This window comes from Fundulus heteroclitus, chromosome 4, assembly GCF_011125445.2.
Source record: "Fundulus heteroclitus isolate FHET01 chromosome 4, MU-UCD_Fhet_4.1, whole genome shotgun sequence".
NCBI lineage: Eukaryota > Metazoa > Chordata > Actinopteri > Cyprinodontiformes > Fundulidae > Fundulus > Fundulus heteroclitus.
Window position 1 is genome coordinate 29,736,577 of NC_046364.1, and position 18,840 is coordinate 29,755,416.

Here is an 18,840-nt window from a genome sequence, read left to right on the forward strand (position 1 = left end):
CATGTCCTCCATAGGAGGACAGAAAGTTCTTTTTTCAGGCATCACTCCCAAACAACACTTGCTGATCAAAAGATAGCACCGCTTTGCTTCAATTCTCAGTGACATTTTTTTTCTTTGCAGTAACATCAAGATAGAAATGGGTCCTTGTCTAGCCTAGGGTCCATTGACTAAAAAAAAATTGCCTTTAGTGTGATGGCATATCAGGAGACAGAATGTTTAATTCACAATTCCAGAAAATTTACTATATTAAGAATGTGCTTGAGTTACATTTACACAAAAACTTCTGCAACTTGTGATTTTGTAAAAAAAAAAAAAAAAAAAAGATTGGGTAGAACCTCTGCTTTTCTGAAAGATTTGATCTCTTCTCTTCAATCTTGGGAGTTAAAGGTAGACATAGCCTTATAATCAGTACCTCAGCAAAGTAGTGGATCAACAAGTTTAACGGTGACAATCAAAAGTGGTTGCTCACGTGCAAGAGCGGACCATCAGCCTAGCAACTGATCGTTAGTACTCTGATATGCGCTTATTGTTCCCAGAGGGCTGGATGATACTCGCGATAACATCCTCAGTAACAGCAGAGCTTTATTGTGAGTGTGATAAACTCCACTAAAACAACCTTTTGAAGTTGAGGCAGCTGAAAGAACAGTTTCTTTTTTAGACTAAATTTCAAAGGGGCTAAATTTATTTTGTGCAAGTCAAACTTACCAATAAGTAAGAGGAATAGATGGTAGTGGTTCATGATGTGGCTAGTTTGTTTTGCACACCTGGACCAATCACAGTGGGGGGGGAAAGGCCTAATGTGGAAAGTGGGGACAGCAGGTCAATCAAAACAAATTTAAGATTACAGCTGGAAGACAAAAGACAAACTTGATGAAGGTATAGAAAAAGCTAATATAGAAAAGAATATGTTCCTTGATTTATAAAAATGGAAAGAGACACTTTTGACCTATGGAAACAGAACGCTGCTGTCACATGAGATGGATGAATAATGGAGCCCAACGTCAGCATCGTGTATTGCCCTTCACCTTGCAGACCCCACTTGAATATTCAGGTGCATCTCTGGCTCCTCGCTCCTTAATAAGAACTAAAGCATACTTGCACGCAGGCAGGCCTGCCACTTGCAGAGCTGTGGAGGTCCATGGAGAGATTGCTGATTAGCATCAATGTCTCCTGTCTGTCTCCTAACAGCCTGCACGTGGTTTTTCTATCCGAGTCACTTGGATAGAAAGCAGAGGCCCACTTTCTTTAGTTGACATTGTTAAATAAAGATTTATTACTCTGTAGTTTGTAACAGAAATAGAGTGATGTATTTTTCTGCATCAGTGACTTAGTAGACGGTATTTCGAAAAAGCTGAACGTCCCTAATCTCAAAACAAAAGTTTGATATCATTAAGCCCCTGTTGTTACAGCATTCTTGGAGCTCAGTGTTATTCCACTTTTCATAAGACCAACACTTCGTTTAACACACCTGTCTTAAGTGTTACATGTATAAGCCTGTGGTTGTCTAATAATTTGTGTGTGAGCAGATACTTGGAACCCCCCCACCCCAAAAAAAAATATATTAGAGAGAAATCAGAAACAGAACGATGTTAGGCCTACCCAGCATCTTCCTACACCTCCACTGGCACTTTAATGACAACAACCCTAGTATACATTAGATTATTAGACTCCAGAGTGCAATATCCCAGGCTGGATAATATTACTTTTCCTCTGGCTGATGATGCATTACAAAAACAGGCAATGGTGTAACAGATGTCTCTTGGGGTAAAAATAATAAATCACACAGGCTTGCAACACAGTTGAGAAAAAAATGGTACCAAAAACTCCCCCGCATCCATGAAACAATTCAGCGATTCATCTACTCTGTTCATTCCTGCTGAGCTACAAGCCTGGAGAGGAGGAAATGAGACAGAGAAATGGGGGGAAAGTGATTAGTTTGCATTTAACTTGCAAACATCATTAAGGCCTTAATCCTAATTGTGTTGTTTTTAAAACTGGTAAAATCTGATAATGACTTCATTAGCGACTAACTGTAATGGTGACTCTGAAGGTTCACAGAGGATAAGGAATGAATACGCACGTTCTGTGTGTGTAAAGGAGAACGTGTGAGAGATGGAGGAAAGAGTAAACTAACTAAGGCTGAATCCCCGTTTAGACACAAAGCTCGCCGCACACAAAAGGATGCACCACCAAGCGCTGAACAAGGTAAATACAAAATGAGCACAATTGAGAAAAAGAAGATGCTGAGTTTGTATGTAGAGATCTGTTGCTGAAAGTGTGCATCTCCTGTCGTGCAGGAGGGGACTGCTGGAATAGGGAAGAACTCTAATCCATAATATGCCAACTCCCTGCATGGTTGCATACGTCGCTGCATACATTACTGCATCAATCAGTGCTAAGCTGCAGTGTAATTTTCTGACTCCCCATTTCTCTCCCCACCCCATCACAAAGACAACACCCTATGGCTATTTCTGATGAGATTCTGAGCTGAGGAGAAGGAATGGGGGTGAGGTGGGTGAAGGGTGTTTATGGAGTTACCTATCTCCTCCCCTCTTTTCTCCTCTCCTCTCTTCTCCTCCCGTCTTCTCCATCCAGCCCCCTGATTAATTTTCAACTAGATTGCTGGGCCAGCAATACTATTAGCATAAAATTTCCATGGATTAAGCCCACCTATAAATCCCCCTTACCAAGCTGCTTGTCAAACACAAAATTTCAGATCTCATTTTGTTTCTAATATAATTTTCATGTGGGGCGGGGGTTGGGTGACGGGGGAAAAGGGTTAGAGGATGAGGGGAGAGAGAAGGTGGCTGCTGCTGTGGTGGTGTGGCAAATCACACGACTGTTATCCCTAAAATAAACTGAGTCATCAATCAAAATTAAAGAGCCCGCTGGGTTCGAAATGGCATTTTGTCCAAGCAGACGAATATTCGAACGGGTGTGTGTGTGTAAGCCTGCTTGCATGTAAGCATGCAGTGACTCCAACAACCAAGGTCAGTGTTGATGGGTGGAGGGGTTTGGTGACTTGACCTGAACTTCAGGACAAAACCACACGACCTTGACCTAATCTGTCATGTTCTGGTCATTTATGTGACCGCTGGATGTGTTTTTTTTTTTTCTGTCACTGGACAAACATCTACCCTCTTTTATAATCTCAGAACATTTGCGCACATTGTCAGTGGTGACCTCCCCCACAGCCACATACTAATAAAACATTAATTATGAAAAATAAGCAAGGGGAGCATAGAGCAGGTTATTTAATAAGGATACAGAATCAATGCAATTTGATCAATCTGAGTTAATTAAAAAGTATACTGAGAAACAACAAAGGTGCATAAACAAGATTAAAATAAATGAAGTGTGCTCTAATTAAATATTACAAATTTACATTATCTTGCAGTGCTGTATTTGCTGACATCTTGAAGAATAGAGCAGGACACGCCTGACCAGGCTCAGGGGACCTACTCCTACTGCATGCTTTGTATGGTTCATTAGCTCTAATAGACGTACATGGACATTTCTCTAAACTAGTATACTGAAGTAAAACTGACACTTGTCCAGACAAGCATTTTGGCAGCATTATACATTTCTTCTCTGTACTAAAAATGGAGATCCTATAAAAAATGCTGTGATACTGAACATGCACGTGGCAGTGAAAACTGTAGCTATGATGAAAATGCGAGAAGGATATGACTTGTTATCTGTCAATTAAACAATAAAAACGTTTGTGTAATGCAGTACCAAGCTATTCACTCAGGAGAAGTGGCATGCAAGACACATATTTTAAAAACGCAAAGCACTGTGCACATCCTTTGAAGAGATGCTTCAGGTCTTGTCTGGAGTCTTTGAGTCATTTTTGTAATGGAAAATCATATTTTGACATTTTTGCTGTTAAGAGCAAATAGTTTAATCCTTGATGAAACAACTAATCGAGTGGATAAACAAGTCTACACACAAACGCCTTCCAACCTTAATAAGTGTGAAGCTCATCAACAAACACAAATCGTCCACAAACCAGTGGAAATGTGCAAAAAAACAAAAACAAACAAACAACAAAAAACACTGTTAATTCTGATAATGTCAATAATAGTTATTCGATCAATTAGTAAGAGGTTTTCAATATCCTCTTTATAAATTCAAAATAGATGATTTCTTTGTGACACTTTAATTCATTTTACCTTGTTTTTTTTGTTTTAAGTCAGGGATCTTAAACTCCAGTCCTCGGGGCCTGGTGTCCTGCAACTTTTATATGTCTTTATTTCAACATACCAAAAAAAATCAGGTCATTAGCAGGTCATTAGGAGAACCTGGCTGCATAGTGATGAGGTATTTCAGCCATTTAATTCAGATGTGTTGGACAAGGGACACATCTAAATGATGCAGGACACCAGACCTTGAGGACTGGAGTTGAAGACCCCCAATTCAACAGATGCCTGTCTTATTTCCTATCAGAAGCAAATTTCTGGGGTCTGAATAATTTTAGGCTTAATTGTATGCTCATCACAAACTTGTCTCCAAAAGGGAGACCATCATGTTTGTTGTAAGAATAAGTTTGGTGCAGGCGACAATCACAGCCATTAAAAACAAAAAGGTTTAACAGGTATGTTGAAAATTATCAGAAAAATGGTTGGTCTGTTGGGTTTCCAGTGTGGCTCTGGTTGGGAGTACGTGATCTTACCATTAATGGTGAATGAGGACATCTTTGAACAGGTGCACAAGTCCACATAATCTGAGATTGGCAGGTGGTGGAGTTTTGTGGTTTGACGATCCAGACTCAATGTTTCCTTATCTACAGGAGGAGATGTGCAGAGGAGCAGATGAGGCCGGAGCATGGACAGCCAGGTGAGCGAGAAGTAAGTGGCTAAGCAGAGGAAACAAATGTTTTCAGGAGGAAGGTTTGAAGAGCAGTGAGGAGATTAACAGTGCTGGACTCAAGAGAATACTTTCTTGGATCCAGGGAGTGAGGAAACTGACCACCGAGATGGAGGAACTCGAGCCCAAGCATGGACTGCATCCTGGGGGAAGGAAAAACAGATTTAGGCAAGGACTGGAACAAGGAGAGCAGGAAAAACTCAGGAAAGTAAACCTGATACCGTGCTGGGTGAGGTAACAATCTGGCATCTGCTCATAGGATCTGCTTAATCCAAATGATCTTCAGCTGTGGGGCCACAACTGCCAGTAACGACCTGCAAGGACAAGGTGAGAGAGGTACACAAATGCATGCCAACCTTTACGCAGCTCTGCAAATATGACAGACACAGAAAACGTTTGACGTTATGAGGCCACTTTTAGTTGCTCCTGGTGAAACAAGTACCTATAAGAGGTACCACATATCAGTAACTGTGATTGTTGGGGCGGGCCATACAAACAGGCTGAACTCAAATATTCAAGAGATGCCCTAAATAATCTGCCAGAGATCATAATCGGCCAATTTTCAATTGATTAGCTCTGCTTTGGTCATCAGCAGATCAAATCTGAAAAAATCTAAAATTTCACCACTGTTGTATGATCTACTGATCTCCATTGGCCTATAAATGGATTCTGATTGACCAATAAACTAATAACCATTCGTTGATGCATTTGGTTAGAGACATGCTTTGAAGCTAAACTGGAGATAATCATCCAATTCCTTGATTGTTGTTTTTTGTTAGATTAAAACTGTAACCTCGATCAAAGAACCTGCAGGATCTTTTGTGTGTATCAAAGTCCTTAGAAATAACAAAAAAAAAAAAAAATTAACCTGAAATCACTTGCAGCTTTAAAAAGTTTGATTGCTGCATCTAGCTCTCTCTTCCCTCCTTGTTATGTCCAGGTTCATGAAAAAAACAGAATGGTGCTGGCTCCTTTAGTTATGTCAAACATATTTGCTTTACCAAGGGAGGCTTGATACCTATAAATCCACCTGAGACGTCCAGGCCTTGATGATTCATTTTATTGCTGTTAAAGTATTATGTACAAACTGATGCCAAAGTTAAAAGAGGAAGAGGGGAAGAGGAGTAACAAGGATGGAGTAAGAGAAAGAGAAAGGACAGCGACACAAAGAGAACATTTAGTCAGAAATGGCCAAACCCAATAACTAGCTGCTACAAGCCGATTGGTGCATCTCTAAAGTAGTTCTAAAAAAACAAAAAAACAAAAACAAAAAAAAAACAATTATACATATGATCAAGCATGCAATGCAAAACTATAATTATAATCAATGTAAGTGATAAATATTTACATAAGCATATGATAAGCAGCGTGTGATAATTTGAACAAAATATAAAAAATATATATTTACAATGAATATACAATTTTAACCAAAACAATATTGAATAAAAATACATACAAAAACATGTTGGACACTCCTAGAGGCATTCTGAAACCTATTTCTCTGCAAATTAACCTATGACCTTTAAGTTGTTGATGATCAGAAAAAAAGTTCTTGCAGGGGCAGTAATATTTTACATATGGAACATTTTATGGAAAGTGATGATAGCTGTGCACACTGATGTGATTTTAAGCACATTTGCACTTATTTTATTGCAGTCTTCTAACAACACTGATAGAGTAAGTTCAGCTGTAATTGTTCACAGCTTCACCTTTGCACAACAAATGACTATAGAGAAACCCACAGAAACTGCTCATTTCTGCTAGGGCAAAATCACAATCAAGATGGCTTTTTTGGAATAAGCCTTTTAAGGTTATGAAGTTTTTAGAAATCAACTTGCATGTGATCAACTTGCACAACAATTTGCAACATTGAGAATAGTATTTTTTCTATAAATAGACCTGTGAGGCTATGGTTGTGTAATACTGAACTGGCCCTGTGACTGGACTGTACTAGGAAGAGTTTGTTTGATATGAATTGGATCTGGACCAATATAACTGGTTTTAAAGTTGCCCTGGTTGCCTTGTAAAGTGCCTTGAGGTGATGGTTGTAATTTTGAATGGATTAAACTCAGTTGGTACTGTAAATCTAATCGACATGGATTTTTGGAATATTGTTCCATGTACTATATGGGTTTGATAAACGATAAAACTGTTTATTGGAAGGACAATAATTGTTTGAAACGGCTGTAAGCATGTTTATTTCTTATTAAAATATAGTTACATCAGTATAGCTGTGTGTGTAAAAAATGTTTGTTTCAAAGATAGCTTTAGGTTTCCACTCAGTGAACTAAATGGTCTTGACAAATGTGTCTTTGATATACTGGGTTCTTTGACTGTACAAATAAAAATAGTCACTATCCTGATGAAATTAGACACATAAATTCATGCCAATAAAAGCAGTGAACACCAGTGTTTATTTCTCCATATCTGCAGATATTGCTTTGTACTCAAATGGCTGCACCTAAGGGGACCCATCTGGGAAACTCCTGAAGTTTGCAGAACACACCACTGCTCTTGTTCTGATCCAGGAAAGTAAGGAATCTGCATAGTCAGGGAGTGGACTGACTGGTCCACTGCCATAGCCAGAATCACCTGAAGCTTAACCTGCTCAAGACAGTGGAGGTGATGGCTGACCTCTGGAGAAGAACACACACAACGCCTCTCCTCACCATCCTCAACAACACTGTGTCTACTGTGAATCACTGCCGGTTCCTAAGAACCACCCGTTTTCAGGACCTATGTTAGTCCTCACACATTGACACCATCAGGAAGAAGGCCCAGCAGAGACTGTACTTCCTGCAGCAACTACAGAAGTGCAACCTTCCACCTGAACTGCTGGTCATCGTCTACACTTTGCATTCACTCTGTCCTGTGTTCCTCCATTACTGAGTGGTTTGGCTCATCCACAAAACAAGACAGGTCCAAACTGCAATGGTAAATACTAAATGCTTGTATAGCTTGTACAACGCTTTACACTACAGTCATTCACCAATACACAGGCTATCAATGGTAAGCTACATTGTAGCCATAGCTATCCTTGGGGCAGACTGACAGATGTGGGACTGCTATACAATCAGCATCACCAGGCCCTATGACCACCAACAGTAGGCAAAACGGGTGAGCGGGTGAAGTGTCTCTGCCTTGATTGATATGGTTGGAGAAGGGTTCAAAGCAGCAACCAACCAGTAATAGGGCAAACTCCTTTTCTCCTGTGCTACTTTCACTCCAGCCACAATGAACAATTAGGGCTGCAGAGAGGATCATAAACTGCTGACCCTCCTTCATCCAGCACTTGTACAGGTCAAAGAAACAGACCCCACACATTCTGGACACAAACTGTTAAGAGTTTCCAGAAACCAGCCACCGCAGAGATAGCTTCTTTCCCCATGCTGTCCCTCTGATGAACAATTAACAGTACCCAGATTGATAATATGCATATTTGCACTAATTCAACCATGACTTTCACTTTAGTAAAGACAGTATAACTATACATATTTACCAAAATGTAATTTTATTTTAATTTCCCTTCTTATATAATATAAAGAAAACTGGACCCACAGTCAAATTCCTTGTTTGAGTACACCAACTTCTTGCATAAATCTGATTCTGGTGAATACTGCAGATCAGTCTTTTAAGAGCCAAATTGTTGTCAGCTTCATCTTACTTACTGATTCAAACTTAAGTGTTGCAAAGTTGTAAATAAGGTTGCTCTACATACGGTGTCTGGGATATTTCAGAGCTTCTGCTTTTCATTTTATATTAAAGCTAATCGATTTCAAGGGCTTGTCAGCTCTAAAGGACACAAAGGTTTGCTTTGCCCTACATCTTTCAGGCTGTACCCTTTATTTTGACAGGAAAATACCCAGTTGACAGTCTGCTGATTATGTGTTTTATTTGGATGTTGATACTTTTTCATATTGCTTTTAGTGAATGAAAAAGAAACTGAATAGAAAGGAAAACAAAAAATATTACAATAAAATGAGGCCATTAGTAAATGTAGAGGTTCAGGAAGCCAGAGACAAAAACAGAGAACTCTATCACATGTTTGGGAATATGAATGCATGAGACCTGTATAAACTCACTCTACCTTTGCAGCTGAAGTTGATCTCAGGCCAGGTTCTGATCATTCTGACGTTTTCTTGCCTCGAGCATCAAGTTAGGATCCAGCCCTGCCGGCATTTCCAGCCACAAAGCAAAGAAAAAGAGAGAAACCGAAACCTGTCAAAATGCTGTCAAAATAAAAGAAAAAGAGTAGAAACCACACAAACACAATAAAATACATGCACATAAACACAGATATTTATGTGCATTTTTTTTAACACAAAAAGGTAATAGGAAATTAATTTCTGCTAGCTGTTTGTGACACAAAGCTTATGCTTGCCCAAACACAGAAACACAATAATTTAATGTTCAATGATTTGTTATCACCTATCAGGAATAATTATTGCATGTTTGTGCAAGTGTGAAATTGAACAAAATCCCAGACCATATAATTAAAAAAAATACAGTGAGCACACAATAATATGAAGAGGCCACAAGAGCATGAACCAGAAGAAAGGCAACCAAAGCTTATTATGCCCTCCTGTAGTCTGAACCTCTGCCTCCCTCTGCCTCCGCTTAAACCTGTCGAGTCCTGTCTGGGTGCTCGTAACTTTCTCTTCTCTGCCTATCCATTTTACGTTACCTTTGCCATGCGTCTCGTGGTGTTCCCCATGCTTTTACTTATTTTTAGCTTTTACTCGTCTTTGTTCCTGTCGGTTTGCTGACCTGTCTGCATCTGTAAAAAAATGAGTGTCTTGTTGGTCCAAAGGAGCGCTACGCAGAGCAATTACTAACGAGCCTGATGTGTAACCCTCCTTTCTTTCCCTTTGCTTAGGGTGGGGATAGAGTGAGGCCAAAAGCCCTTCAGCAAAAATGAATTTTCCAATTTCAGTTAGTTCTTCCATGAATAAATAAACAAATGAATAATTGAAGGGAGCAACATAAATAAATAACATCACAAACATTTCGCCGGTACTCATAAGTATTCTGTAGATAACTTGGGCTGCATGCTAATGATAAAAACAGTACATGTAGCAGGTTAAGATGCATTATTCACCACTCTCCTTTCACCTAAATTAAATAAATAAAACCCTTTCTCGGAACTCAAAACATCCTTTCAGCACTGAAGTGACAGGGCTCCACAAGGACACCGCAGAAAACAAATAACTGACCAACAAGATGCTAAAGAGAATAAATGAAAGAGAAAGGTCTTGGCCACCATGGAAAGGAACTCCAAAACATCAGCAAGTGAAGGAAAAGGAATGCATCTAGCTAGTAGTAAAGAAAAAAAGCACTATTTGGGACCTTTATGAGGACTAATTACATGAATTGTCCTCTTGAACGTTTGCTTTAACGGTGATACAATGCAAAACAAACAAACAAAACCCTTCTAAGTTAGACTTTTCTGCTTGGGTCAACATCAATATCAAAAATAAGAGAGGTGTGAAGATGTTCATTTCTACTATGAATTGCTCGGTACCTGCTAAAAATATTAAATTTGTTCAATCTAGTCGACAAATAATTAGAATGTAAAAGCCCAACAAATCCCTGTGCTCTATTCAGAGTTGGGTTGACCAGTTTTGTGTAAAAGGAGACTAAAGTGAAGGTCATAAACAAGAGTATAACCTGATGTAACAATATTCAGAGCACTGATGGGTTGTTGTGCTCTTTTAGGGCTTTGGATGTTTTAGATGTTTCTTTAATTGAACACCCCTGAGTAAAGCCAAAGGGTCACAATGGAAAACTTCAGCAGAGCTCGGTGGCAGGATGAGGAGTTTTTGAAACTACTTGGTTAAGGTGGATTAGTGTAGGGACACATCTACAACATTCAGGGCTCAAGTTTCCCAAGGACCAGAATTGCCTATCTTTGCATTTAGAATCAATACGTTTAGGTTCATGTTTATATGAACCTAAACGTATTGATTCTAAATGCAAAGATATGAATTTTTGGTTGGACTGTGATAACTGTGCCTATGTCTCCAGCAGTGAATGGGCAAGAGACAAGGCTCTTCCTGGACAGATCTATTATTTTTTTAAATAGTTGTTATCATTATGACCTCCAATGACTGGAGGGAGGTTTTCTGTCAGTGGGGGCGGGAGATGTTTTGCTCAGCTGTCATATTTAACATGACCACCATCACTGATACACGAACCGGTAGAATAACGACAAACATTGTCCCTTAAGAAAAAGTTTAATAGAAATTCTCCACCTATTAAAAACAGTTTTGTGTGTCCTGGGTGTCTGGAGAAATTATGACGGATTTCTTTGACAACAGCTCCCAAACTGCCAGTAGTACAAGCAAGATATTAATTTAAATTGCACGTTATTCCACGTCTTATCCAATGGGGACGCAATGTTTGAAGACAAGCTGCAACACGCTAAACTTGCCTGCAAGAAGAATTCTCGCTGTATCTGTGGGTCCACAAACACACGAGAATCCGTCTTGTACTGCTTGCTGTACAGCTTGTGTCCGAACCGAAAACGGTTCGGGCCATTCACGTTGCAGTATTGTGGTTTAAGGCAGGAGATACCTGCTGTGACCAAAGCAAGAGCTAAGGAAAATAAACATGGCAGTGCAGGAGGACGCTAGCTTAGCTGCTGCTATCACATATGTTTGGTTAGAATCCACATTTTCTTCTTTGAAAGAAGAACAGGAAGAAATGCCTTGGGAAGCTTACCTTCATGTGGTTTCTCATGATGCGTGCTGCTTATGTTTTAATTTCATACCATGATTGGCTAAAACCAATCTTTGGTAGGCAAGCACCAGGTGTTGCTTCACCCAATCAGCTCAGAAAGTTCTGCTGAATGTCCTGTTTGTCCCCAAACTGTTAATGTGCAGAACATAGAGTGCCACACATGATCGACCTGGCTGGCCAGGTTAACAACATGCCCAGGTGTTGCTTGCACAGTTTCTTCTTTTTTTTTTTATTTTGTTGCTCACGCAATTTAGCGGTCTGTATTTGGAATCTTTGGACATTAGGCCCTAGACCTCTAGGCTGCCAGTCTTCTCTCATTCTGTCTCAGCATCATCTGATAAAAGACAAGTTTAAATAGGGATTAGACAGACATGGTGTTGGATAACGAGTAAAACAATGGTTTCTGATCTTGTACTAGAATAAAGAACTGCACATTAGCAACCATGTGGTTAAGTTGCCTTTCATCCATACCGCAGCTTATTTCCTAAAAGCTCATTAAGGGTGACTGTTAACATGCTTTCCAAGCACAAACTGTTAATTAAAAACAGGAGGAGAACATGCATTTTAACACCACACTTTTAAACACCATGGGGGTGGGGGTGGGGGTGTAATTTGCTTTTGCCTTAACTGATTGTATTCTTAGGTGAAGTTGATGTTAATTAGAACCTTGTGATCTGATGGGATGAGGGGCTGACCGTACAGCAGCTCCCCGCCCGCCTGCCTGCATTCATCCACTAGTAAGCTCATAATTACTGTATAACCATCTCATACAGTCTGAAGGATCCTCCCTGCTGCTCCAACACTACTCATCCCCTCTCCTAACATGTGCCCCCTCTGAGCTTTCTATAGACATGTAGTTCAAAGTTTTTTGGTTTTTACAAACACCTAGAGCAATTTCTTATGCTGCATGCTAGATCCATCTATAAGTCCATCTTTCTCAGTGCTGCTCAGATGTTGCCAAATATTCCTGCGGGCATGTACAAAGACCAAGGTAGGTGAATTTGAGTGCAGCATCATAAATATATAATCTGGATCAGTCTATGGGTAAATAGAACAGTGATAGTATTATTTATGCATATTATACCTGTTTGAACAAAGATTCTGGAGTACACGTAGAAACCTCTGAAGGATGTATTTTTCCAAAATTATGATGTAGGGTTTGACATGGTATGTAAATGCAGCTGCCCAAGATTCACACTTCGCTCCCATGATGCTCTAACAACAAGTCTGCAAGAGCTCTGAAAGAGGGGGCCATTTTTATGAAGTGACAAACTCACACAGTGACAGGATCAGCCCATAAAAGTCCATGCGAAAGAAATGAACGAGTGTTTGCCGTGTGTGAAAATACACTGCGGCACGCACCTCTACGGACCCTTCTATTAATCAACCTGTCCACACTTTGTTTTGAGAGTAATCTCACCCAACCACCAGAGAAGCACTCAGCAGTAAGTGGCGCTTGGCTGTGCTTTGAAGGCCGAGGTTTATTACTATCCCAAGGCAGAGCAGAACTGTGCTGTAAAAACATATCATTTCAGAACTCAGCACTTGACTTTGGCAACACACCTCATGTATGGGGGAATACAGCAGTGGACTGAAAAGTTTCTCTGTCATATCACTTTCAAACATTAATTATGAAATACTCTGTATGGTCTGATCAGGACACTGCTTTAAAGATGAGGTCTAGAAATACAAAGTTGGGTTTTATTGGTAGGGGATGCAGGTTGTACTACAGTTCAGCTTTGGGTAGAGTAGCCAGAAAACATACTCAAGTAGGTGTAGGATTACTTGTGTATATATATTTCTACTTGTGTAGAAGTAACAAATAATCATCCAAAAATTAATTGAACCTTGGAGTAAAAGAGATTGGTAAACAGGCCACTAAAGAGACAAGAAAACATCTCATTTAATTTCAATGACATTTTATCGAACAGAAAAAACATAAAATGTTCAGTACTAATTCCGGTAAAAAAAAAAAAACACAAAAATGTGTAAAAATACTAAGATAATTTCAAAAATAACAAATTAAGGCAAAAACACATATTTCCATTTTTTTTCACATAAGGTGACAAGAAAGTAGTACTTATAGTAGATGATGTATATATGTTGGAATAGAGCAAACCAGTGATGAAGATTTTATATATATATATATATATATATATATATATATATATATATATATATATATATATATATATATATATATATATATATATATATATGTGTGTGTGTGTGTGTGTGTGTGTGTGTGTGTGTATGTATGTGTGTATGTGTTTACTTTGCCTCCAAATGGCAACACAGGCTCAGCAGATATGAACAGTGAAGTGTGTGTACATACAATAAGCCTCATTTTACCATAAAGTGTAGGTTTTTGTCTGTCTTGTGATATTTTGTTTAAAACATCCTTGTGCTTCCTTCACTAAAGAAAATAGAGTTGGGTAGAAAAGCCAGAGATTGCGCTCAAGTAAGAGTAGTGTTACTTCACAATAGGTATGGTGCAGTAAAACTACTCCCAGAAGTAACTTTTTTCAACATGTTACTCAAGTAAATGTAACTGAGTAAGTTTAAAAACAAGATACAATCCATCACTAGTGATCTTTTTTCCTACTCAGGTTTGAGTTTAATAATTTTAGTCAAACTGACTTACTTAGTCTTTCCAGGAAATCATTGATAAAATCATGGTGGATTTAGGTCCAGGTTGAGAACTTTGTTCAAGTTCTTTCCTTGGCTTTGTCTATTCAACAGAGGGTCCGTTTTTATTGCCAGCTGTAATAATTAGTTCATTTCCTCACTTCATAGGGATTATGTTCATCTCTTTGCAAGTGGAAATTTACATCAAAATATGGGAAGTCTGAAAAACTAACTGAATGAATGGAGTGTGCCAAGGTTAATTTAGTATATTGTCTTAGGATAAATAATTTTTATTCATCATTTTGTGAAATTACTTATTTATTTAGTTCATACTGGGTCCAAGATTAGCACATATACAATAAAAACAGAAAAAGACAACAACATCAAGTGTGCAATATTTTTCTAAGTCAATCTATTTTTATTGTGTCAATAGGCACTGATCTTGTTTTTTCCTTTCAAAGGAGGCCTGAAACTGGTGGTAGTGTCCCAGAAACATCTAAAACAAAACAACAAAACAAATATTCTGCAGATTTTGATGAAGTTGTGGAGGGACTGTTGTATTATGGCATGATGTTCGGGGAAATATCTGATTCATAGCAAGCCAGGGGCAGAATGTAGTGACTTTGGGGTGGAGGTAGTAGAATAATTGTTGAGGATGCAGAGCATCACGCAGTCAGGAGAGCAGTTATAGGCTGTGGCAAAAGAGGAAACGTCTGTTTGGTAAGTACTAAGAACATCACATCATCATGAATGCTGTCAGATGAGGTAAAACAAGGTTTTCCAAATGTACCATAATCCACGTTAGATAATCAAACAAAATGAAAGGAACAAGATCTTCCAAATGTCTAAAGAAAATACCGGCTAAGAAAACAGTTTTAATCTTGCATAATACTGATGTATTATTATATTATCATTTGAATTTTACTTCGAGAAAGTGAACGTAGGAAGGACAGTTCAAAAAGTGAGTACACTCCTTAAAAATTTGTAAATATTTTATATCTTTTCATGGTGCAGAACTGAAAATATGACACTTATGTAATGTAGAAAGTGTATTACAATAAACATTGCTTGTATAACGGTGTAAATGTGTTGTCCACACAAAATAACTCAACACACAGTCAATAATGTCTAAATCGCAGGCAACAGGGGAGTACACCCCTAAGTGAAAATGTCCAAATGGTGCCCAATTAGCCATTTGACCTCCCTGTTGTCATGTGACTTGTTAGTGTTACAAGGTCTTGTGTGTGAATGGGGAGCAGCTGTGTTAAATTTGGGTTTGTTCCTGTCACAGTCTCTCATACTGGTCACTGGAAGCTCCACATTGCACCTCATCGCAAATAACTCACTCAGGATCTGAAAAGGAATAGTATCTCTACATAAACATGGCCTGGGCTATAAGAAGATTGCTAACACCGTGATACTATGCTTCAGGACAGTGGGCAGGACCATACAGAGGTTCAACTGGACAAGTTCCACTCAGAACAGGCCTTGCCATGGTCGAATTCAGTAAGTGTAGTGCACATCCTCAGCGTTTTGAAAATAGATGTATGAGTGCTGCATGTGTTGTGGCAACCAGGTGAGGCATATAAAGACAGGAGTTTCTTGCCTACAGTAAAGCACGGTGGTGGGAGTGTCACGGTTTGAGGCTGCATGAATGCTGCTGGCTGTTGAGCTACATGAGTACATGTGACTTCACTATGTCACATGTACTGTGACATAGTGAAGAAGAGCATGAGCTCCTCCCTTTGGGAACTGGACAGCAGGACAGTATTCCAACATGATAATGACCCCAAACACACCTCCAAGATGTCCACTACTTTGCTGAAGAAACTGAGGGTAAAGGTGCAGGACTGGCCAAGCACGTCTCCAGACCTAAGCCTATATGAGCATCTGAGGGCTATCCCTAAACAGAATATGGAGGAACGCAGGGTCTCCAACATCCAGCAGCTCCGGGACGTTGTCATGGAGAAGTGGGAGAGGATTCCAGCGGCAGTCTGTGAAGCCAGTGAACCTCCATGCCCAGGGGAGTTCACGCTGTGCTGTAAAAATAATGGTGGCCACACAAAATATTGACACATTTGGCTCAATTTGGACATTTTGTCTAAGGGGTGTAGTTACTTTTGCTGCATGTGGTGTACTTTAACATTAATGGCTGTGTGATGAGTTAACTTGAAGGAACTATACATTTACACTGTTACACAAGTAACATACACTGTTATACACTGACTACTTTACATTATATCAACATGCCATATTGTCAGTGTTAATGTGAGGACTGTACTTTTGTGAGATATTGTACTTGCTTGTTGATTCTTCAGATTAAGTTGTTGGGTTATGTGCTGAAAGAAAATCAGCCTGAAAGTATAGACACATATTCCAACCTCCCATTGGTACTTTTCTCCTGTTAAGTCTGATTACAAAGCTTGTTAAAACAGAATGTTGCAATGCATATAGTTACTTTTCATCAGCTTGAGTTGCAAGTAAACATCCATTTCTCTAAGCTCTCTTTTCAGCTACAGTAAAAGGCACCTTAAATTTCCAGCAAAACAAATTGCCTTTTCCCCTTGTCCATGATGCCTCCTTTAATATTTCAATGACAGGACAGAGAGGGTGGACTGAAATTTCAAGTAGAGGTAAATAAAGTGCTGAAATATTGAAGGAGACCGTGGTGTTTGGATGGGCAGTGATGGAGTGGAGTCAAGTATGGAGGCAGGGTGGACTTTTGAGTTAAGGCTCCAATACATCTCTCCACCTTGAATGCTATAGAAGCCATATTAAACTTTTCTAACATTTGAAGTCCTACTATAAGGGAAGTTTTATTGATGTGCAGATGTAAGTGAGCATCTATGGTAAACACAATGCAATGAGCTGACATTTAAGTGAATGAAAAATTCAAGCTGGAAAAATTGAAGCAAACGTGTGGATATGTTGTGGATGCAGAGTAATGCAGGTGTGAGCCACTGCCAGCTCTCAAAAAAGATGACCTACAGTTTCTCTACATGCTATAAAGAGGACATTACTTTCGAATACTGTCTAAACGCCACGTGTGAATCCAACATTCATTCTTCAAGGGCGTGAAGATTGAATGTTTTCCTCCTCTACAAGCAATGAAAAGAGCTTTTGACCCAGGTCTTGTGGATAACATATTGGGCACAGCTGCAGCTCTTCTCAAGCCAGAGACTTTTTTCTCTCAAAAGACAGAGGTTAGCGGGTCACGGCATAAAGGCCTACAGCATTTCCATCCTTTTCCAGCTTTGCTCTTTGAGATCAATCAAATGGCTCAAACTGCTGTTAAAGGTACACATGAAAAAAGTCTGTGCGCAACATCTTCTGTCATTCCTCAGTTGGTTCTATTTTATTATATAAAAAAAGAAAATAAAAGCCATTTGCTGAAAACTTTAATAAATACATGGGAAAACAAACCAGAGAGCAAGAATCTACGAAGACTGATAGACAATATTTGATATGAGCTTCTTACAACAGCCTGAACTAACTTAGACCCTTTCCTTGTAAATTATTTAAGTAGTCTTATCAAATACTTCTCCTGGGCATTTGCTTTTTAACTTAGATGCTGGTAGATTTTTTTCCCTTACCTTATCAAGAAGACCTTACATGGTGTTGTGCAGCCAACACATGACTGATCATGTTTTGTCATGTTTTTCCTTTTCAGGTTTCCTTCTAGTGCAGATGTACTGTTTATGAAAGCACTTTAATTCTATAGACTAAAGCACGTGCCAAACATTTGGTTTCCAGATGGGTTTTTTTACATGCTTTGTGGAAATACTACAGTTTTACGCATTTATAATTTCACTAGTTTTGATTTCCCATCGTCAATGACTCAGCTGACAGAGTCTGTACTGTGTTTCATTTACAGCCGTACACTGTCCCTCTTTCCCAGTTTTTTACTGATCTCTTTCACACATATTGACATAATTCACAGCGAAACACTACAACACATGATGTTATTGATTTTAAATCCTGTTCATATGAAATTTCATATCTTTCCATTTCTTTAACAACTACGTGTTGACAGCCACTCATCAATTCAGCAGTTTTTCTTTATTTCTTGTAAAATTTGGAAAATAAAAAATGGATAAAAAAAAAAAACTCAGATTCTGCATCTGGTCTTTGGTGGATTTTTATCTTCTGTTTTCTGGATATTAAAATAGAATTTAATATCAACAACCGCCAACAATAAAAAAAAATATTTATCCAATGATGATTTTTATTTATTAACAGTAAATGCTATCAAATCACTCTGGCCTTATGCGAAAACCCTATAAATCCTAGTTACTGGTTGTACCACCCTTGGCAGCAACAACTACCATCAAGCATTAAGACACACAATGCTGTGGAGGAATTTTAGCCCACACAATTATCTTAAATTCAGCCACATTGGGAAGCTTTCGAGCATTAATGACCTGTTTAAGGTCATACCCCAGAACCCGAAACAGATTATTTTTTAAGCCATTCACAGCTGGAATTACAAGTGTGCTTCATTTTAAGGAAACAAAGTATTGCAAGACCACCACAAGACTACTGCCATACTTGACTCTAGATATGTTGTTTTCTAAAATGCTATTAGTTTTGCAGAAGATGTAACAG

The 18,840-nt window shown here is 38.9% G+C and overlaps 1 long non-coding RNA gene across 5 annotated transcripts in view; it reads right to left on the reverse strand.

Moving 5' to 3' along the window:
- LOC110369171 overlaps nucleotides 1-18,840 on the reverse strand; it is a 77,361-nt gene that overhangs the window by 26,672 nt on the left and 31,849 nt on the right. For 4 of the 5 annotated variants that reach the window (XR_004930925.1, XR_004930927.1, XR_004930926.1 and 1 more), the window contains 4 exons: nucleotides 8,957-9,038; nucleotides 5,091-5,183; nucleotides 4,941-5,012; nucleotides 4,676-4,858 (listed from right to left, as the gene is read on the reverse strand). This is a non-coding gene — a long non-coding RNA (uncharacterized LOC110369171). Of the gene's footprint in view, nucleotides 1-705; nucleotides 1,890-4,675; nucleotides 4,859-4,940; nucleotides 5,013-5,090; nucleotides 5,184-8,956; nucleotides 9,039-18,840 lie in introns of all 5 variants that reach the window. The other variant, XR_004930928.1, reaches the window with a different exon arrangement.